Source organism: Mesoplodon mirus (genome assembly GCF_964341445.2).
Source record: "Mesoplodon mirus genome assembly, chromosome: 3".
NCBI lineage: Eukaryota > Metazoa > Chordata > Mammalia > Artiodactyla > Ziphiidae > Mesoplodon > Mesoplodon mirus.
This window is the reverse complement of record NC_138978.1, coordinates 2,146,791-2,169,272: the sequence shown is the minus strand read 5'-3', so window position 1 is coordinate 2,169,272 and position 22,482 is coordinate 2,146,791. Positions and strand designations below refer to the sequence as shown.

At 60.0% G+C, this 22,482-nt stretch overlaps 1 protein-coding gene across 5 annotated transcripts in view; it reads right to left on the bottom strand.

Annotated features, from left to right (window-relative positions):
• TP73 (tumor protein p73) overlaps window positions 1–20,312 on the bottom strand; it is a 68,448-nt gene extending 48,136 nt beyond the window's left edge. For 3 of the 5 annotated variants that reach the window (XM_082615602.1, XM_082615606.1, XM_082615607.1), the window contains exon 1: window positions 9,368–9,577. The gene's annotated coding sequence lies outside the window, so the exon portion shown is untranslated. Of the gene's footprint in view, window positions 1–4,476; window positions 4,509–9,367; window positions 9,578–20,257 lie in introns of those variants that run through there. The other 2 variants (XM_082615603.1, XM_082615604.1) reach the window with 2 other exon arrangements.
• Window positions 20,313–22,482: the final 2,170 nt, after the last annotated feature.

Genomic DNA, 22,482 nt, shown 5'->3' with positions numbered 1-22,482 from the left:
AAATTAACGTAGTCATGTCTCCTCCCCCCTTCACCTCAAACCCTCAGCACACAATCCACAGGGTTTTAACAAGGGGCTGGTCAGCACTCACTTGCATGCCTCCTGTGCTGGGGAGATCACTCCCATCCTGGGCTGAGCTATCCAAAAGCCAGCAGAGCTGAGTAAGGCGTGGAGCTGGCCATGTGGTAACACAGAACGGGGTGGACTTGGTAGGAAGCAGAACACGGCGGCCGGAGCAGGCGTGGAGCAGGCCACCGCCCCGAAGCTGGGCGGAAACCCACCCTCACCCGCTCTCCATGGCTGGTCCTTTTGGATGAGTAGAGATGAGTCAGAGTGGCCTCTTGGTGTGGGCAGGGTGTACCAACACGAGGCTCAACTGGCCCAAGGCCATTTGGCCCCACCCCCTTCATTTTGCTAGTGGACCATCTAAGCCCAGAGACAGACAACGCCTTGACTAACATCACACAGCAAGTGGATGGCAAGATCCTGTCCCTGGTCACGGCAGCACCGCTCACAACAGTGGAAAGGTGGAAACGGCCCAAAGGTGCATCAACGGGTGAACAAATAAACACATGCTGGTCGGCCCACACGCTGGAATATTGCTCCGTCATGAAAAGGAATGATCACTCACACCGGCTACGTCACTATGAACCTCAGAACATCATGCTGAGTGAGAGGCCACGTGCTCTACGAGTCCGTTTATGAGATGTCCGCAACAGGTGAGTCCACAGAGGCGGAAGGCAGGCTGGCGGTTGCAGGGGCTGGGGGCGGGGCGTGGGGGGAGGCTGCTGGAGTAAGATGGGGCGATGGTTGTACAACACCGTGCATGAGCTGAACGCCCCGGAGGGTTTGCTGTAAAGGGGTTAGCTTTATGTTGCGTGGATTTCACCTCAATAAAGCTGCATGGAAGTTAAAGACAGTTTCTCCAAAAGCCCAGCCCCAGTTCTCAGCAGCCCCTGCTGCCCCACATCTGGGGAGGCAAGTCAGCACTGGGAATCTCCCCAAGGCCCCCTCCCTTCCCTGGCTCCCACACCTCCCTCCCCACAGAACAGCCGGGAGGGGGAACAGAGGGCCCCCACTCCGGGGGACACACCCAGCATTTTCACCCCACCCCCTGCTTCACCCCAAGCTGCGGGGGTCAGAGGCGCCTGCACCACACAGGCTGGCTCTGGCTCAAGGACAGACCTGCAGGTGCCTGGCCCTCTGCGGAAGCGGTGGCGGGGGTGGGGGGGTCCTACACCCACCCCACCAGCCCTCACCACCAGGACTGAAGACGGAGACTGCTCAGCCTTACTGATGCAAGGGGTGGTCCAGGGTCACCAGACTCCACTGCCTTCAGCAGATCCTGCTGCTTCTGCCCCAGTACACCCTCAGACCGAGGACTCTGTGTCTGCTTTTAGCCAACACCCCGGGGACTCACAGTGACTCTAGGACAGACCCTCCCCCACCCCCGCCGCGGGGCGGGGAGAGCACCACACAGGTTCACCCCACCCACTGATGGGGCCCCTTTGGCTGTCCACCCGAGGATGGCACCAGCCTCTGACGGTGACTTCCACGCAGGTTCTCCATCGGCAAAACGGGTCCAGAAACCTGCCCTGCCTTACTCAGAGGAGCCGGGGGACTTGACCCAGGAAGCCAAGCAGCGCCCATACCTCCAGCTTCCCTGGAAAACTGAAGAGCAGGCTGCACTGGGCTACGAGTGACAGAGCCGCAGACCTGGTCCCTGCAGGCGCCAGGGAGCGCCTGCCACCTGGGCCGGAGCTGGGCGTGAGGAAGAGGCACAGCTGAAGTCCGGCCTCAGGCTGCCTAACCCCCCAACTGGAGCCCCCCAGAGTTCCATGGGCCCAGCCCTCTCTCCCCTAGGGCAGGGATAGTATATTCCCTTTACTCACTAGCAGCATTTCGGCCAAGGTGGCCAAGGTTTGCAGAGGTGAGAAAAAGAAAGCAATTCTAAAATCACTTCCTGCAAATTAAATCCAGTTTCCCCGACACGCACTTCAAATTTGGAAATGTGCTCACAATGGAAACTGCTTTTGCAAACGACGCGAATCATTGAAAAAATCGCGTGTATGGGGGGAGAGACTGAATTTCAATGATACCTCTTCAGGTGGCGTTAATGATGCCACGAAGTGCACATGCACCGTGGACAGTTTTGCTTTTCCATGAAGATGAAGTTGCTCTGGGAAAAAAAAAATGCATTCTGTTGCACCGAGAGGGGTCCAGTCCTGGTCAGGGCCAGTCTCCAAGGGAGACGTGGGTGTGAGAAGGTGGGGTACGGTGCAGGTGGGAGCTGGACTCAAGGAATCCCTGAACGCCGGCCCACAGGGAACTGCCGAGTCAGAGGCAGCCCAAGAAGGGCAACGTGGGGCCCCTCCTCACAGCAGCTAGGCCGGGGCTCAGGCACCTCCTACCTGTCCCAGCTCGCCGTGGGCTGGGGCCACCAAAACCAGTTCACCTCAAGGAATTTCCAGCAAAAATTTGTGACCCTGGAGAGGCGGGGCAGAGGCTGTGTGGCCCAGAGCCCTCAACTCAAGCTGGAGGGGAGACACAGCCCCACACCCCGCTGACTTTGGGTGGCTCGGGGATGCCCCGAGGTCTCTGAGAGCCCCCCAGGGAGGAGATGCAGTCCCACATCCTGCCGTGCACCACGGCAGAGAAGGTTCCAGCCCAGAGGTCCAGTGCCGCAGGGGAGAAGCGGGCCAGCTGCTGTCAGGGCCCCAGGCCCTCACACCGCCCTGTCGGGCAGGAACCGCCACCCCGGGGCAGGCGCTCAGAGGCCCAAGCTGCCAAGGGTCCCGGCTGGGACTCGAGCCGCAGCCCAGACAGCTGGAGGCCTTGCCCCACAAGCGAGCACAGCCCCTCTGCCCCAGGCTGGTGGGAGCTGGAGGCTCCGGGGTGCAGCAGCTGTTCCTTGGCCGGCTCTGCTCGACCCTCTGACCTCGTCCTGCACGAATCCCGGCGAGAGCTACAGCCTGCCGTGGGCTCCTGGCCCTGTTCCCACAGGTCCCCTTCTGCCCCCAGCCCTGTCCGCACGCACCCCAGCCAGGGTGGCCTCCACGCTCAGCCTTGGTCCACCGTCCACTCCCCACCCCAGCCTTGTCCTGCCAGGCCAGGCTTCCTCCGGGAAGACACTGTCCTCCCCGACTCCAGGCCAGGATGCCCCCTATCCTGCCCCCCAATCACCCGGCAGGTGGCAGAGTACAGACAGCCCTTCCGCGACGTGGCCCCCACGGGCAGCCTCAGTGGTTGGGCAGGATTTTGAGGCCTCTGGTTTCCCCGTCCCCTGGGCCCACCCCTGCCCAGGGCCCCAAAACCAGCTCCCGTAAACTGGGGTCCTTGTGACCCTCCCAGAAGGGACACCCCATCCATAGAGGGGGGCCCCCACCCACCTGCAAGAGCCCTGGTCCAGAGTGTGGACGCTTGGCCTGCGTGCAGAGAAGGACACCTTGGGGCACACGCCCCTCCTCCACGGCCATCTGGATGCCAGCTTTGGGGGAGGGCGTGCGGCCCCATTCAGTTGAGTGGGGAAAGACCCAAAGAACTCCACCCTGCCACCCACCCCAAAACAAGCCATCTTGATTGTCCTCAGTCACATGCTGGCTATTCTGGTGGGTCCATCCCCGGTTATTTCAGTAAACGAAGGCGGATTGAAATCTAAGGGGCAGATAAACCTACACCATCTCAGGAGGGACCCCAGGGGGCTTCCTGGGCCCCTTCCCATACCCTGCGGCCTTGTCTTGAGGGGACAGCAGAATGTCCCAGCGTCCAGAAGTCCCCCTACCTGGGCAGAGGGGTCAGGCGGCCATCACACAGGGTCACAGGAGGCAGGAGGCCCTGCTGTGACATGGCGCCGTCCCCGGGCGGCGGCCCAGCTGAATTCCAGCAGGACACCCGGCGCCCAGCCGCCTGGGCCCTTGGAGCTGAGGGGCCTCTGTGACCCCAGCCAACCCCGGGAACGGGAAGCCCTCGCCCGGTGGGGCCGGGGCAGGAGTCCCACCTGGAATGGTGGCCAGGAGCGTGTCACCCTCAGGGAGCAAAGGGCAGTGGCCATCTTCACCTGCCCCTCCCGCCCGCGTCCAGCCACGTGGCCACGGAAGCCTGCGCAGCCTCTGTCCTCGCTGGCCCTGCAGGGCGTGGGGTGGGGTTAGAACAGGACCCTCGGCCAGGGCGGCACCTGGGCCTCCTGCGGAGAGACTGGGCCTGTGGGGCCTGGGAGGAGGGCATGGCTGAGGCCAACGTCACCCTGGGGGGGCTCCCTGCTCCCCCGCTGCCCCCTCGGGGGAAGCCCAGCACTGATGGTGAGAGACAAATTTAGCCTCCCCACCCTGGGGCAGGGTGCGCTTGTGAAATATGAAAACAGCTGGAGGTGCCCGATTAAGCCGCCCTCTCTCCCTCCTGGGCCGGGGCCCGTGGGGAGGCGGGGGACGCAGCGCCTGGGAGCGGCCCCGGGAATCCCCCAGTCCCGCTGCCTCTTACCCGGCCGCCAGCCTCGGTCCCGGTCCCGCAGCCAGGCCAGGGGCGGGGATGGCCTCCCTCCGGCGCCTGGGCCCGGCCTGGAGCACCGTGGGGTTGCCCGGCAGTTTCTGTTTGAATCTGACGGTTGGTCTAGCACCCACGTGAGGCAGGGAGCTGGGTGGCGGCCCTCTGACCACGTGGGCCTCACGTACTTCTGGAAGGAAATGGCTGACCAAATCCCCCAGGGCTGCCAGGCTCCAGGGTCACCCAGACCTTTGCTGGGAGAGGCTCCCGGCCGAGCTAAGGGTTGGGGACCCAGTGGCACATGCCCCCACCCCCCCACGCCCCACCACTGCCACGGCCAGCTTCCTGGTGGAGGAACTCACGCGGCCAAACCAAACAAAGAAACGTTGGAGCATGGCTGAGCCTCACCGTGTCCCAGCAGGGCAGTGCACCGCGCAGCTCATTTCACTGACCGACGTGGAAACGTGCACAGAGAGGTTAGGTCACCCACCCAAGGGCACACAGCTGGTCAGAGCAGGGAGTCCAACCCGCCAGCTAGTTCTAACGTCCTTGTTCTTGACCTTGCCCTCTACCTGGTCTCTCTAGGAGGTGAGCAAAGGAGGCCCAACCCCTCTCCAGCCTGCGTTCTCACCCACACGCTGCTGGGAAGTCCCTGGTCCACCCCTCCTTCTTCACCCACACATTGAGGCCCTACCCACATCCGGCCCCCCCGCCACCACCGCCTGCCCCCCCGCCCCCGGTCCTCTGCTGACCTGCCCATGGCTTTCCTCCCATCCCGGTCTCCACCCACAACATGTGCAGGTCAGACTTGGACACAGGGTTACTGTCCCTTGGTTTCTGCTCTGCAGCTCCACCCTGCCTGCCACACTCCCGGCCAACCCCCCTCTCCCCCTCCATCCACATAGCCCAGCTCTGCACCTCTGCCACTCTGCTCTGTAGCTGTGTGACCCCTGGACTGGTGTCTTGCCCATTCTGAGCCTGTTTCCTGTGATGTGTGGAAAAGCCAAAGCACTCAGCAGGGCGCTGATACAGGCACAGACTAGGAGCTTGAGATACGGAGTGAGTTGCAATTGACCAGTGGTTACTGAGGATCAGGGTAGCAGCGGAGGAAGAAGAATAAACCTGCCCTGGTCCCAGGGGCAGCAGAGGGCAGAGGCCAGGTCTGTCCCTGGTTCAGCTGCAGGGACCTCCCCATCAGTGGTCTCTCTGAGACCGAGGCACCTGCAGAAGAATGAGTGGGACCCAGCACTCCATGGCAGCAGAAACCCAGGGGTAAGAGACAACCCACCCGCTAGATGCAAAATAATGGATTCCTACTGGGGCCGGTAGCTGGCACAGTGCCCCTGAGCTTAGAGATGCCGCGATCCCACCTGTGCCACAATGTGGGGAGGCTTCCACGGCAGCACCCAGCCACCTGTGGCGGGGGGGGCCTGCCTGGAGGAGTGACAGCAGAAGTGAGGGTGTCGGTGAGGGAGGCTCAGACCAGCGTGGGGCGCAGGAAGGGGACCCAGGAGGCGGGTAGCTGCAGGGCTGGGAGCCTCATGAGGCTGCAGAGGAAGAGACGCTTGACGGTAGAGCAGGTGTCTGAGCTTTCAGCCATGGCGCGTTCCAAGTGAGAGCCAAGGGTGGCCAGGATTGGACAGAGGAGTGGCTGGGCACATCCTGGACTTCTCTGTCTCACTGCCCACCTCCAACCCCACCTCCACAGGGATCTAGAATCCGGCACTCCCACCCACAAGGCCACCCTAGTCCCAGATCCCCTCAGCCCCCCACCCTCGCCCCCGTAAGTGCAGCAGCTTCTCAGCTAGGCTCCCCGCTTCTGTCTCAGCGGATGGCCCAACAGTGGCCAGATGTAGGTGAGGTCATACGCCCCACCCCTGTAGCCCCCTACCAGGTGAAAGAAGTCAACTACACAATGACATACTGTAGCTATGACATAAGGTGTCATAATTCTGAGAACCAGCCTCAGGGAACTCCATGGCGGTCCAGTTGTTAAGACTCCGCGATTCCACTACAGGGGGCACAGGTTTGATCCCTATTTGGGGAGCTAAGATCCCGCATGCCGTGCAGTGCGGCCAAGACAAAAACACAAACAAACAGAACTGGCCTCATAGAAATGGGAGTGAACTGACCCTGGAACCAAAGACTAACTGTACTTAAAACAATCGGGATGACGCTGGTCAGACCACCGCATGACCAATTTCAAGGTGACCGTCAGAGCTGACTGTGCTGCTTCTGCGTGGAGCCCCTCCCTCCATCTACGAAAGCTCTCACCCCCTGGCTGTCAGTTGGGGGCGGTGGGTGGGAGTCAGCCCTTGGGGCATTCGGAGGACGTGGAGCCCTTGCTCCAAAATAAAGCAACCTTTCCTTTCCATCAGCCTGGCCTCTTTTTGGCTTTTGAGCGGTGAGCAGCCGGACCCCACTTTTGGTAACACTCTCACCTACCCGGCTGCCAGGCACCCCTGCTGTTTCCGTCTGTCTCCTCCAAGGCTCCCCTCCTCCCCTCTTGAGGGTCCCACCTCTACATGCCAGTGCGCCATGCTCTGTCCTCCAGAACCTTCTCTTCCCCGGTCAAGCATCTGTGCTCCTTCAACCATGCCCTGCACGGTCATTCCCAAACCATCGGCCCCACCTGGCCACCCTCCTCCGGACTCTGCCACATTCCTTGAAGGGAACCCACTCAGCTGTGTCCCCACCCTGTGTAGCCTCCTTGCCTCCTACCCTGGGGTCCTCACTATGGGCCCAGGACGCACTAATTTCCTGAACTCTCTACCCATCCCCACTCAGCTCCCTGCCCCGGCCCCAGCCATCGGGGCCGTGGTTTTTTTTTCCGAGAGCTCCATTTGACTCATGAATTCCATTCCTCTCTGGTTCTGAAGTCAGCTGACCTCTGACGTGACTTCATCCAAGTTGCCACGGCATTGGTCCATCCATCCCTCACTCACTCCAGGAGCATCTGTCCCAGAGAGCCACCTCTGTGCCGCCTGCCTCCCTGCCTCCCTATCTCCCACGTGCCCCCATCCCATCCCCTGGGCCTGGGGCTCTTTCCGATAACAACACCCAGCATCTACCGTGTGCTCACGCAGTGCCAGCCCCAGCCTGGAGTCCTCTGTGTTCCTTGATTTCAGTCTTCAAAGTAACCCCAAGACAAAGGCACTGCTGCGTCCCGCGTTCCAGATGTTCTTACAGAAGCACAGAGAGAGGGGACCGCTTGCCCAGAGCCACTCAGCTCAGAAGGGCCAAGGCTGGATTTGAGCCCAGCTCTGGTTAGGATCCACTTAACCCCTCCCCACCAGGCAGCCCCGCCCTCCGGGGGCCGCTCTTGGGAGGCAGAAGAGAGAACCAGCCTTTCCCCCCACAGTGTGAAGGGCACCCTGAGGGGTGTGGAGAGGCCCAGGGTCAGCCCAAGGGTAAATGAAGGTCCACATGAGTTGTCATTTTCGGTTTCACAAGCTGACGGAAAAGGGGCACCAATGCGGCAGAGCTCAGCCAAGGATAGGCCCTGACGGCCCTTCGGGTCAGGGGGAGGCAGGAATAGCCAGGTGGGCTGGAGAGGGGACAGGATGCCCAGAGGCCTTGGCCACAGGAAGGGCGCTGGACCTGCAGCTGTGGGCCTCGGGGAGCGAAGAGAGGGGTCCGGCTCCCAGAGGGATGCGGTGGGATTTGGGTGAGGAAGGTCACCCGGGGGGCACATCGTGGGCGTGGCGAACCCAGAGGCTGGTGGTCAGCGAGGCACGCCTCGGCTGGGTCCAGGTGAGGCGGTGGGGGGCATGGGCCGCAGGGATGCAAGAGGGGGCAGGAAGGGATGAGGACCCCCCTTCCAAGCCGATCCACATCGGGTTAATGCACTTTTGAGCTCAGCCCTCAACCAGCTGCAGACTCAGGCGCCTTCAGCCACCCACCAGCTGTGTGCACGTTCAGGCCTCTGTCTTCTCATCCGTAGAATAGGGAAGTCACACCCACCATGCAGGGCTGACCTACACAGAAGCATCTAGCAGGATTCCCGGGGTGTCTTGGGGTGCAAACGCGGCTCCTGTCTGACCTCTGGGGCCGTTTGGAAATCTGCTATCGGTTGTCTGTCAGTCAAACCCTCATCCCCCTTTCCATTCAAGCTCCAGAGGCTGCTTCCTGAGCCAGCCACTGGTGCCCACCCCCTGCCAGCACCATCAACGCACACGCACATGTGCAGGCACACGCACGTATACACACCTGCACACGCACACACTCTGCCTTCATCACGGTGAATCCCCCACTCCAGCCCCTCCGCTCAACTATGTGGCCCTGGAGGCTCCCCGGGCATCCAGCCGCGTAGGTGGAACTGCAGTGGCCGGCAGGCAGCACGGGGAGCCGTCTCCTGTTGCCCAGGTCTCGGTGATGCCTGGGAGGCAGCCGGGTGAGGGCCAGGGTGGCCAGGGCGGGCTCCGGGGCCCCCGGTGGGTGAGCGAGCTGGGGAAAGCCGTTCTGGACTGGCCCCACTGGGCTGAGGAATGGTGGCCTCCAGCCGGGACAAGCCTGGCCATGCGGCCAGGGCAGGGCCTCTTTGGCAGGAAGTGGAGAGAGTTCCGGTGGGTCCAAGGGGCGGCGGCACCGGACTGACTTCTGTTCCACCCCCCACCCCCACCCCTGGGCCATGCAAATTGCCCCGCACCCCCCTGGGGGCAGATCGCAGTGCCACACAGCAGTGGCTTCTCCAGCTTGCCCGAGTCCCAGCAGGGGACCCACAGGCATGGCTTCCCCGCACTGGCCCATCTGCCACCGCTGCCCCCAGGACACCCTGTTTCCAAGCGCCGGGTGGGAGCCAGTAGGGAAGGGCCTCTGCACCCCTGGGTGGCCCCAGGGAGCCCCAACTGGCGCCTGAAAGAGGAGGGCCAGCCCGAGCCAAGCCTACCTTGGCGGAGCCTGGGCCCTGGAGGGTCTGTGAGGAGGGGGACAGCCGGGAGGCCCTCGGCTCAGTGGCTGGCTAGGCAGGCGGTGGCGGCAGCGTCCCTGTCGCCTAGGCGATGACTTTGGAGCCCTGGAAGCAGCGTGGCCGGCCTGGAGCCTCGGGGCAGACGGGGCGGAGCGTGGCCAGGAGCCCTGGGGCCAGCGGCCGGCCTGTGTCCCCTGCTCTGGAGGGATGCCACGCCCTCTGCACAGTGACCCAGAAGCAGCCCCACCCGGCCCGGCGGGGGCAGAGCTGGAGGCCCGGGAGCCGGGAGGGGAGCCGCCGACTCCACTCGTGTCTGTGCTTTTCTCCTCCTCCTCTTTGTCGCAATTCAGAAACACACTCAGTCGAGAGACTGGTGCAGTGCATCCACTGACCTGTCCCCTGGCCCCAACATCACTCTGCCCTCCAGCCACAGCCAACTCTACAAATGACATCATTTCACCTGTGGTACGTCAGTAGATGCTTCAAACAGACAAGGATCCATCTATGTCGATATCAGGTCCAACCATGAAATTGCTACACAGTAAATTCGGATAACTCAATGTAAAACACAGCCACAATGCCACATTCTGAATTTCCAGGACCAATTTTTAACTGCTGGCCAGAAGGACTTGGAGGACACAGGTTTGGGAGACTAATCCATGTCATACACACCGTCCCTTCCCTCCCCCACGGTGGGTAGCAGCACAGAAAGCTCAGTCCAGCCCAGGGTGGACACGGTAAGGGGGACACTGCAGGTGGGATTGAGGACCTGGAGATGGCAGCCCCTAGGTTATCTGGGTGGGCCCAGGGCCACCAGCAAGGGTCCTCACAGAGGCAGGCAGGACGGTAGGGAGGAGAGAAGGTGCTGGGCTGTGGCTTTGCAGAGGGAGAACGGGGCCGCGAGCCAAGGAACGCGGACGCCTCTAGAAGCCAGAAAAGGCAAGAAACAGATTCTCCCCTGGAGCCTCCGGAAGGAACCAGCCCTGCCCGCACCCGGACTTCAGTCCAGTGAGACTGATCTCAACCATCTGGCCTCCAGAACAGTAGGAAAACAAGTCCGTGGTGTTGTAAGCCACTGAGTTTGTGGCAATTTGTTACAGCAGCCGTAGGAAACGGATACAGTCTCATATAACACAAATTTGGGAAGCATCATTTGCAGTGATCTCCCCATTTCCCGGGGCCCCTGGAATGGGCATTAGTGCCGCATTAAGTCTGAGGAGAAGCCCCTGGGGTGTAAGACGCTTTGCAGAATAGCAGCCCTGGGCTGGACAGAAAGGCAGTGACTGAAGACACGGCCAGCACGGGAGCCAAGGCCCTCGCCCTTCCGGGACGTCACACACACACATGCAGCCGTGAGGCGTTATGACCACACAGCGAGTGAATACTGGGGGGAGGCAAGTGTTTCCTGGTCCTGGCAAAAGAGGCAGAGAAGCCAGAGGAGTGCCAAGGTTCCCCCTGCCCCCACCCCGGGCTCTGTCAGGCCACCCTCAGCCAGCTGATGGCCACAGTGGGCAGGTCTTCGTTGAAGCCAAGCCCCCACTGCCCATTCTCAAGCTGAGAAGGATGCATCTCACCATCCTGAGCTCCTGGGGGGTGACCTCCTGGCCCACCCTTCCCCCTCCCCCTCCCCCTCCCCCTCCCCCATGGAGACAGGAAAGTCCTGAGTTCCGGGAGGCTGGGGCCCCACCCTCAGGACTGGGACGGGTGACAGACCCTGCTGTTCCTCAGCAGAAACAAGGATGTCAGAGACCAAAGATGGGTGGGTGACCCTCGCGTGATGGTCCCAGCTGGACCTCTGGCCATCAGTTCTGTGTGGGGCATTCAACAAGGAGTTCAACCAGTATTTCGTACCCCTTCTCCCAACATGAGGCACGACTAGAAGGCTCCTCCTTGCCGAGGCTGGAACCCACTGTCAGCCCAGGTGTGAGCATCAGGGCAAGGCCTCTGCTCATCACCATGGAGAGGAGGAGAGGGCGGGAGCCTTGCCGCTACCAGCTTGTTTCACTTCCCTATTGCAGCCAGAACAGATGACCACACGGCATCTGTTTATTCTCGCACAGTTCTGTGGCTCAGGAGTCGGAGTCCAAAAAGAGAGAGTCTTACGAGACTGAAATCAAGGTGCTGGCGGGGTTGTCCCTTCTGGAGACTCCAGGACAACATCTATGTCCTTTGCTTCTTCAGCTTCTAGAAGCCGCCTGCATTCCTCGGCTCCGGGCCCCTCCCCCCATCTTGAACTGCATCTCTCCACCCTCGGCCTCCATCGCATCTTCTCTCTGGCTCCAGCCCTCCGGGCCTCCCTCTTAGAGGGGCTTTGTGATGACACTGGGCCACCCAGATTCCCCAGGGTCGTCATCCCCCATCTCCAGTCCTGGATTTAATCCTGTCCCTTTTCCTGTGAAGTAAGTCACAGGTTCTGGGGATCAGGATGTGGCTGCCTTTGGGGGGCCATTCTTCTGCCTTCCGTAAATGTCTTTCATTCCAAGACACATCCTGGGGGCCCGCTGTGCGGGGTTACCTAAAACCGCTCTGCGCCTTTAAGCAGAAATCCCTGCTCCCTGCAGGGTGGCGGCTGTGTGGTAGGGGCGTTCGAGGCCGCCCCACACCCCTCCCACCTCCCTCCAGCTCCAACCTTTCCCAGCAGCCCCTCCCCGTACAAGGATAAGTTCCCCAAAACGTGTCTGAAAGTTGACAGTAGCCGGATCTCCGTGAATCCTCGCCGCCCCACCTGACATGTGACTCCCCGCGCACGGAGCACTGGAAACGGCATTTTACAAACACGAACCATTTAGCCATCACGTCAACCCAGGAGAAAAACTGCCATCTCCGTTTTACAGATGAGGACACTGATGCACAGAGAGGCTGAGGAACCTATCCAACGTCACACAGCACAGCTGGGCCTAAAAACCATTAGGAAATAAACATCTGACTAAACTACCCATTTCAGATGCGTCCCGCACAACGCACTTCCTGTGTTTCCTGGGATGCGCTTGTTTTTCAGGACTGAACCACCATCGCAGACTCAGGAGACTCCAGGAGCAGTCTGACCAAACTTCTGACCCACCTGCTGTGTGTCCTGCAACCTTCTCCCCGCCGCCCATGTTAGTTTCCAAATGCTGGCAGGACGGGCTTGGAGAAGCTGGTGCCCCAAAGCTGCCCAGAGGCCCTGCCATCTCAGCTCCGGGCACAGCCCATCCTGGTCCTAGTGGTCAAGACCCGTCCCCACCTGTGGCCGTGAGCAAAGGACGCTCTGGGCCACCGCTTGCTCCCAGGGGGCCTCGGCAGGGGGAGGCTTGGGCTCCAGCAAGCTCCCTGCGTATTTGCACAGTCAGCGCCCTGCTTCCCCGTTTCGCTGCCTGGCCTCTGAGGAGCAGGCATCTTGGTTTTAAGCTGATATCACTGAGGGTCAAGGCTGTGGCCTCTTAGACCCCAGAACAGAGCCTGGTAAGCCGTGGGCGCTCAGGAATGAATGACAAGTGATAGATGGATGGATGGATGGATGGATGAAGAGTTAACGCCCCTGTAGAATACTGCTTCCACCTGCTCCACATCCCTTTTCTTTTTTTTTTTTTTTTTTTGCGGTACGCGGACCTCTCACTGTTGCGGCCCCTCCCGTTGCGGAGCACAGGCTCCGGACGCGCAGGCTCAGCGGCCATGGCTCACGGGCCCAGCCGCTCCGCGGCATGTGGGATCTTCCCGGACCGGGGCACGAACCCGTGTCCCCTGCATCGGCAGGCGGACTCTCAACCACTGCGCCACCAGGGAAGCCCCACATCCTTTTTCTGAACTTTGAAATCCAAAAAGCTCAGAAAACCCAAAGCCCTTCCTTAGGTCTGGGGCCGACACCACTGGGCGGACGGACACAAGGCTCTTCATGGTCTCTGCTGCCATTTAGGGTAAACATCCGTGTGTGTCGTTGCAGAAACATGGGTGAGCTCGATGTGGAGCGCTTCTATCAGATCCCTTTGTAGTGTTATAAAACAAACAATTCAGATACTATGTTACTTTTCTAAAATGGAAAAAAATTAATCTGAATTCTGAAATATCAGGGGCTCAGGGTTAATTTGGACCATAAGGTAGGGCGGCCACATCAATTCTTTATAAGCCCCAGGGCCCAGCTACACCCCGAGACGCCCAGAGAAGGGTCCCTCCCTGGGACCACTGAGTGCTGAGCTGGCCACATCCTCTCCTTATGGGGAAGGTATTTTCCACTCATCGACCAAAGCCGACTTTTGACGGGTCACGTGGCGGATCTGGGCTGGCTGATTCCAAAGTCGGCCACGCTCGCTGTGACTTCTGTCACTTTTTACCTCTGTGGATTTTTTTGGTCAATGAAATGCTGTTGAGTAGCACACATTTCAAAAGGTCCAGGCAGGGCCAATCCGGTCTCTCCCACTCCGTCCGTCCCAGACCCGGCTCCCGTCCCTGGAGGCACAGCTGCCATCCCTTCTAGGGAGAGTGGATTCGTCAGGAGGAGAGAAACGGAATGGAAAGAGGTTTAATGACAGCAGAGGAGAGAAAGAGGAAGTGGGCAACCTGAGGTTCTGCTGGCCACTCAGAAGGACCCTGGCCAGAGAGTCCCCCAAACTCTGAAGAGACAGCCTGCCAGGATCGCAGGCGCTACCCACACTCTACTCACATGGGGTCTTGCTTACACTTTCTTCAACCTGCATGTTCCAGGGTCAAGAGTAGACTCTTCCTATTATTCTCATCCTTTCAAACATCACATGGACCAGATGACGATTAGGCGGTGTTCTTGGAATTACACTGACCTCAAACTTCCAATTGTCTCTTTGGCTATTTTTATCAGAATTCATTATTTTCACATTAATCCAGTTAGCGTCCTGTTTACCAATACCTCGTTTTTAATTTGCAGCTTCTTTCTAAAGGCTCTGGGAGACTTTCACAGCCCGTGTTCTCCTCCTTCATTACTGCCAAGTAATTAGGCAAGGAGCATCCCTGATCAGAAACTAAGAAGCCAGGAGCAAGTCGCAGCTTGCCTGACTCCGAAAGAAAAAAAAAGATGGAGTCTCTCCTAATTACGGGGGTTTTGTTGGTTGTCACCGAGCGGGAAAGCAGAGGAGGTGAGAGTAAAAGGAGAGAGGCCTTTAATTACAGGGCCTTGCAAATCACAGCGCAGCAAATACCTAGGGGCTCCTCTGATCTGCATACTAATGACCTGCGGCCCTCCTTCGGTCTTGTGGGGAATTGTGCTAAATTTGCATTGCGCATAATGCGAATGACCGAGGACCCTAAGTGCGGGGCAGCCTCCTGCAGAGAGGGTGATTTGATTTGTTTATTTGTGTCCTGCTTGGGAAACACAGGCTTCTAAAACGGCGAGCACAGCTTTCCCTCCTGTAGGCCCAAAGGCTCTGCAGAGACCCCTCTCCGTGGCCGACAGACACTCTTCAAGCCACCCGCCCCTACATCAACACACTGGGCCCCGGGCCGCCCTCCTGGTCCCCATGCTGGCCTGTCCCCCACACATGCGGAAGCGGCCTCCGTCTGGCAAATGGGCACTGCCCAGGTGAGCCCGGAGGCCGGGAGGCTGCCAAATAGAAACCCTAGGGTCTTTCTCACGCGTCTCAGCCCTGACGGAGAAAACAGCCCAGGAAGCCACGTCTAAAATCACAGGAAATCAGGCAGGAGGGGTGAGAGGGACCTTCTCTGTCCACTCCGAAGGACCTCTCCCAACCTAGGCATCCCTGCCCCCAGGAGAAACCACCTGCCCAATTAGCCAGAGGCTTCCCCAGATGCCCGCCCCACAGGGCCTGGCACCTCGGAGCAGCAGGTGAGCAATTAGAGCCCCCGCCCCCTCCCCACAGGCACCCAGGGCCTCAGGGAGTGACCTGCTGGCTGGCGCTGGGCGGGGACACACCACGGACAGGTCCGTCCCACGTGCAGCCACCCCGAGCAGGACCACAAAGGAGGGACCCCTGGGCACCCAGCCCAGCCCTGCCGCCCAGGGCCCTGCACCCAGGCTGGTGAGAGGCAGGATGGGTGATGCCCAGGTGCTCTGTGCCTGCCTGTTGGGGACGGAGGGGCTGGACCAGCCTTCCCTGGGCACCTTGTGTCTGCCCTCCTGGGCTATCAGGTGTGTTCCCACGGGCGGCTCAGGGGAGCCCCGGCTCGGGCTCCTACAGCGAGCAGGCAGGTGTGTGCCCCACCCCACTGTGTGAAGAGCCTGGGGACTTGACGGAGGCGTGGAGCAGCCAGGCCTGCTCTGGACTGCTATCTGGACTACCAGCACAGGGCCCTGCCCGCTGCGCCCTCTGTCCCAGGCGTGCCGGGGATGGGCGGCCAGACCAACCCCTGCATCCGATTTAGTCACTTGATCCGAGCTTTTCAGCTTCACATCTGCAAGTGGGGTGAACACCCAGATGCATGTATATCAGAGGGGGCACATATGAATGTCTACTGTCATGGTTATAACTCATCCTCGGACCCAAAACACGGACGGGAGAACAGAAGAGGCGGGCGGGGCTGAAGCAGGGTTCTCCTTCCGGGGGCCCCGCCTCTCCAGCTCCCAGGTCCGTTCCGGGGCTCACTCTTTGGGAGACCTGATTCCAAGTCCAAGGTCCACAGAGTGTCCCAGCCACCGACCCTCTGGTGCCGCCCGAAACGTCCACGGCCCTGAGACCTGCCCTCGGGGCCCCCATCTCCTCTCTCCGAGCCTAGCAGAGACCTCCCGGCCGCTTGACCTCTCTCCTGGGTCCGGTTCCCTCCGAGGCGCCTCCCCAATCCCCACCCCCCCCACCCCCGTCCTCCTGCCCACCTCTAAGCACCTCTCTGGCACCGATGGCCCAAAGCCGCTGTGTGTGTGTCTGTTCTCCCTCCCTACCCCGGGGGCTGCGGTGACCCACGCAGTCCCCGAGGAGAGGGGGTGCTGGGGTTTGAAGCCTGCTTTCCAGGGCACAGGGGCTGTAGATGTGTGGGGAGGGGCGGCATGGGAAGAGCCCGTAAGCTCGGGGAGCGGCCCCTGCACCCTTGGCTGTGCTTGGAACAGACTGGGGTGTCCCTTGTGCCTCTTTGAGCAAAGAGGGACGTGGCTTAGAACGCTTCCTCACCTTTTGTGTCCTGGCCCCTGGGCAGCCCGAAGGCTTAGGACTGCTTCTCAGAAGAATATTTCAGGGAGTTCCCTGGTGGCCTAGTGGGTGGCCCGGGTTCGATCCCTGGCCAGGGAACTGAGATCCCACGAGCCACGCGGCACAGGTCAAAAAAAAAAATTACAAAGGAAACCAATTACACTGAATTATGGTTATGCTTGTGGGTTGAATGGCAACCCCCCCCAAAAGATATGTCTACCCAGAGCCTTAGAAATTAGGGCCTTTGCAGATGTATAAGATAAAGATCTCAAGATGGGATCACCCTGGATTAGCGTGGGCCCTAAATCCAATGACAAGTGTCCTTATCAGAGGCAGAAAAGGGGAGACACAGACATAGAGAGAAGGCCATGTGAACATGGAGGCAGGGATTGGGGTGATGCATCTACAAGCCCAGGAAGCTGGGAGTGAGACGAAGACGGATTCCACCTCAGAGCCTCCAGAGGGAACTAGCCCTGCCCGCACCTGGATTTGGGGCTTCTGGACTCCAGACCCTGAGAGAATGTTTTTTTTTAAATTGTTTTAATCCCCCTAGTTCGTGGTCATCTGCTATGGCAGCCCCAGGAAACTAACACAGTTATGATGATATTTAAAAGCGAATTTGGGGGAATTCCCTGGCGGTGCAGTGGTTAGGACTCGGTACTTTCACTGCCGAGGGCGCAGTTCCCTGGTCGGGGAACTAAGATTCCACAAGCCGTGTGGCTCAGCCAAAATAAAAATAAAAATAAAGTAAAAGCACATTTGTGAAATGGTGATGATGGGGCTTCAGGTGGCACATCTGGCGACTCGCTTCAACTCAGTGACAAGCACAAACGAAATTTTGAGATGTCAGTAGCAGCTACCACGCACACTGAAAATATCAGTGATTCCGTTGGGAAGAAGTTTTGTTCTCTTTGGGTCTCTGATTCGGGGGAGCATCTCCAGGAAAAGAAAGCACTTTTGAGGAGCAAATGTCTGGTCTGCAAAGGAATACCCCAGCCAGAGAGCGGACACGAAGGGTGGGGACAGATGGAAAGTTTATGCCCACTGGTGCAGACTCTCAGAGCCGGCTTCAGTGAAAACTGTCTTTAACTTGAACCCCGACGAGCAGAGGGAGATTTTCTGGTACAGAATCAATTTTCCTCTGCGTTCCACACAGAGAAACGATTGTCCAGGCGTCCTATGTAACCTACTTAAGGCAAATTAAAAAAAGAAAAGACATTGTATGTTCTGGTTACACACAAATGGATGCTGCTAGTTCCAGATGTGTTTTCCATGTTCTAGAAATCTGGGCAGGACATGGGATCACCTGACAGCAATTTGCAGGGGTAAATTGTCACACAGTGCCCTGGGGACAAAAATCCCCATCGTAGTTAGGCCTTTACTATCCAGACAGAAACATGGTCAGGGTGACAAGGGACCACACCTCTCAGTTTCTTTTTTCCTTTTTGCTGTGTGAAACTAAATCATCAGAAAATGACTAGTTTTAAAACGTTGACTCAGCACTCCCACAGAAACGCCCAAATTGGAAAATAAAGATGTGCCCTTCCCTTTTATGGGGGCTGGATAGAAGAAACACACAATTGAAGAATGTTTCTGGGTTTTGTTTTTTGGAGTTTTTTTCACAAACCCAAAGTTCAACGTGTGTGTGGTATCTTTTATACAAGTCTCTGGAGGATAAATTCCCCTTGAATTTGGTGACCGGAAGCTGTCTCCCAGTTAGATGAACATGCAGCTTCCTTTCAGCCACCAAAGAAATGATTTCCCTTTTGGGGTCAGAATCCTGGGGTGAATGCCGTCCTCGGCTACAGGCAGGACCTCCGCCAGGTCCTGTCCCCAAATTCTCAGTCTCTCCTTTTCCTCGCCATCTTGGCTGTGTCGTTTGCATCTCACTTGTGGATGTGGGTAGGGCATACCCTATAAATAACTACTAAAGGAGGCATCCTTGCTGCAGTACCCCTGACAGAGGCCATCAGCGTCCACCCAAACCACAGGCAGATTCCTGCCTCACTGCCAGCCGTTCCGTTCCCCCCCACCCGCTCCCAGGGGAGACCTGTTGGCTACTAGGGAACTATGCCCTCCACCTCGCCAAGGACTTCTGGTTCTCCAGTCTCTGGTGCAGCATCAACAGCCGGCACTATGGGGCCCACCTGTGGGTGCCAGGCATCATTCTAAGCACTTTAGATATGGCATCTTGGTTACTGTTCTCCCAATCTTCTGAGGCAGGGGCTATTACTGCCCTTTTTTACAAATGGGTAAACTGAGGCTTGGAGTGGTTAGGTAACTTGCTCAAGGTCCCTGACTTGTAAGTGGCAAAGAAGGGATTTGAACCCTAACATTCTGACCTCCACACCTACACAATTAACCACGGCACCATACTGGCCCTTCCATGGGGCTGCCCTGTGGAATTTGGAGACAGTTACCCTGTTCTCCAGAACCTTCACCAGGACTTCGAGACAGGGCTGAGCTTTCTGTGGCCATTCCTCTGGTAGCCTCCTGCTGACACCCTGGCAGCTTCTGCTACCCGCCCAACTTTTTATCTTATTTTTAAAATCACATGCATAATCCATACATTCATTCGTTGCAAGTTTTTAAATACTGTCTTTACGTTCTCAATACAATTCTTCTTTCACTTTTATTGAGTAAATCGAAAGATGGGTGCTGGATTTTTGGTATACAATGCATTTCCCCCCAAAGCTAATTACTAAGGTTAAAACAAGTAAACAGCAACAACATCAGCAAACAAAACAAAAGAAAACCACTCAGCTAATGGCTCCCAAATGTCCAGTATTTAATAAACAGGCCACAGTATACTTGGACCAAATGACCTCTGGTCAGAGATGAACAGCACACTTCCCCCGCCCACCCCCACCCCAGCCCCTTGCTGATTGACAATGGTCTACCTGTCACCCAGGTATTCATGCAGACACGTGCATACTTTGTGCAAATCCACTTAGGGACCAGACAAAAATACAAGCTGAGTAAGAAGGTAATAATAACTACCCCCGCACCCCGCAGCCCAAGGCCTAAAAGGAGAGTGAGAGCCAGGCAAGGAGGAACAGAGAGAAGGGATCCAGGAAAGAGGTGTCATCTCTGGCCAGGCCGGCGGCCCAGGGACCACATTCTGACCCATCCTCTCCCCAGCTGGAACAGACTCAGGAGACAGACAGGTGGGGCACCCGGGCCAACTCAGGGCCACCAAGAGATGCCGCTCTGGAACCTGGCTCCTGGGACCAGCTTAGGGGTCATGCCCAGTTCTCCGGGTCCAGGGGAAGACCTGGGTTTCACTCAGCCTTGTGAGGAGTGGGGCGGCTAACGCCTCCGGATCGGTAACAGCCCTCGCAGGTACAGAGGGAGTGGGGGCCGGCAGGGAGGGGCTCGTCAGCAACAGGTGCCTGCACCCCCGAACGAGCCTCTCCCCGAGGTCGCATTCTCCACGTCCCCTTGAAGCGGAGGTGGAGAGGGGTTAACCCCAGGCAGGCCCTCCGGGAATCCCAGGGAGGCTGCTCCAGGCCCCAAAGGCCGCCGCACTGCTGGCAGGACGCCGCATGTCCTGGCCGGCTGGACTCCGACCCGGGCTCCCCGCCACCCCACGTGCCCCGTCCCAGGAGCTGGTCGGACTCGGGGTAGCCCTCATGTCACCCTCTCTCGAGTTCGTGCACACGGTCTCCTCTCACCGCCTCCCAGCTTCGGAGCCGCGAGCCCGTGCGCCGGCTGCCCTGAGCTCAGGCCCCGCCGGCGGAGCCCAACCGCGCCCAAGCCCCTCGCGCCCGGTCCCCGCGCTGCCTACCTGGTGCCGTCGGAGCCCCAGGAATCTATGCCCTAGCCCGCCCCGGCTTCGCCGCGTAACCCCTTCGGGGGCGCAAGGCAGGCGCGGGCCGAGAGGCGGGTGCAGCTGGGCGGGCGCGGGCGCGGGCGCGGGCGGGGAGGCAGGGCGGGCGCGGGCCGCCGAGGCGGGTTATATGGGCGCGGGGAGGGGAGGCGCCGCGGGGAGGGGTGGCCGCGGGCGTTAGCGCCTTCCGTAGCCGGCCGGCGGGAAGGCAGCGCGGGCCGCTCAGCCGTTGGCAGGAGGAGCGCTGGGCGGCGGGGCCAGGCTGGGGTCAAGGTTGCCGCCCGGCGCTCCGCCCCCCCAGCTGGCCGCGTCCGAGTCGGGGTCCCGGGGCACGCTCCGCCCCGCCTCCTTCCCGCCGCCTTTTGGCGCGCGTCGTCCCTGTCGGCCCCGGCGGGGCCTGCCTCGGGCTGATCGCGGGCTGGGCGCCGGGGCCCTGCTGCTGCGGAGATGGGACGGCGACCCTCGACCGGCTGGGGAGCGAGGGCAAGGGCGCGCGGGAGCCGGGGTGGGGGGCAGAGATGCATACTCCGCGTCCCGACGCCTTCCTTTCCCCGAGACATCGCATCTTCCGGGTCTCCCTCCTCCTCCCCCACTGGCGCGGGACCTCTGCGCGCCGGGCGATGGGAATCCAAGGGGAAGGGGAAGGGCCGCGCATTGCAGGGACGCCGCCACCTAGGTCTGCGGAGTGTCCGCACTGGCTGTGACCTGCTAGGGACAGGGGTGAAGGTCGCGACCCCAGGATCCGGGGTTAAATGGAACCGCTTGCTTCCGGGTGGTACTAGCCGGGCTCCTTCGCCCCCGGAGGGCGCGCCACCTACACCGCTCACCCAGCGGAGGTCACGGCCTCGCTTCGGCCCCGGCCCGCATTACGGATCCGCGGGGACCCTCTGGACGCGACTCTCTCGGCCCCAGCCCGCTTTCTTCCTGGGCGGAGGATGTGACCACGGCCCCCAGGGAATAATAATTCTGTACGCAAACACTCCCGGGTCGCCGCCGCCCCCCGACCCCGCGCCCGGCCCCCGGCCCCCGGGGCCGGATTCCGTTTCGCGTTGCTCAGGTACGCACGGGTGTCCACGGCGACACGTGGGTCGTGCACTGGGGATTGCTTTCTACGCGCAGAGACAGCCTCAGGCGAAGACTTCTCTCAGGCCCCGACACCTGTGGCTCAATGGTCCGCGTCCCCCGCAGGGCAGACGGGCTCTTCGGGGCTCTCACCTAGTCCTAGGGCCTCGGCTGGAGAACCCGACACGCTGGCGAATTTCGAAGGCTCTAGGCGGCGGGCACGTGGTGTACGCTGCCTTCTGGTGCTCAAGGGACCCGTTATCTCCCTCCGACCGATGCTCCCAGGCCAGGGGAACCCACGCGGCAATGTTGCCGTGGAACTGTGCGCAGCCCCGGACTGGTGCACGGCGTCCGCACCTCACCTGGCCCGTCTGGCTGACTGCCACACACCTTTATGGCTCACCTACTGTTTGCAAGGTGCGGGGTAAGGGGGGTGGGCCCAAAGACGAATCACACACAGGGTTTGATCTGGCCAGGGAAAAAAAAAAGGCCGGCACCGCCGAGCAGGACGCCTGCACGCATCCCCTACCCGTTCGTTCTGGGAAGTCGGTGGGCTTCCGCAGGGCGAAGACGCGGGCCCGGCTCGCGGAGGTACGAGGAGGACCCGGGCCGGGTCTCGGTTCTCAGAACGCAGGGGCGGGGTTGGGTGTCAGGGTCCGTGCCATCTTGGGGCGGCAGAGGCGCCGGCAGGGCCTGGCGGGGGTGTGGGGGGAGGCTGCTGTTGGGTGAAGAGGACCCGGAGTCCCTAGAGGGCGAGGGGACAAGGCCCTCGCGGGGCAGCCAACAGGGTTGCCAGAGCCAGCGCCGACGCAGCTGCTCGCTCCCGTCCGTGCGGAGGGCGGGTGCGGCGGTGCCCCGGGTCCGGGCCCGGGTGTCCTTCTCCTCCTCGCGGGTCCGAGCGCAGGTGCGCGCGTGAGATGGACAAGCGGGTGCGCGGGATCCACGCGCTCTCCGTGCGGAGCAAGCGTCAAATTCGTTCTCTCCTGGATCAGAGCAGCTCCTGAACGTGAAGTGAGGGCCTTGCTGCAGCCATAGTTGCCGGACTTAGCCAAAAGACAAACAAAGAAAGACGAATATTTATTCATACTCCATGTATAAAATATAATACACGTATTATGCGC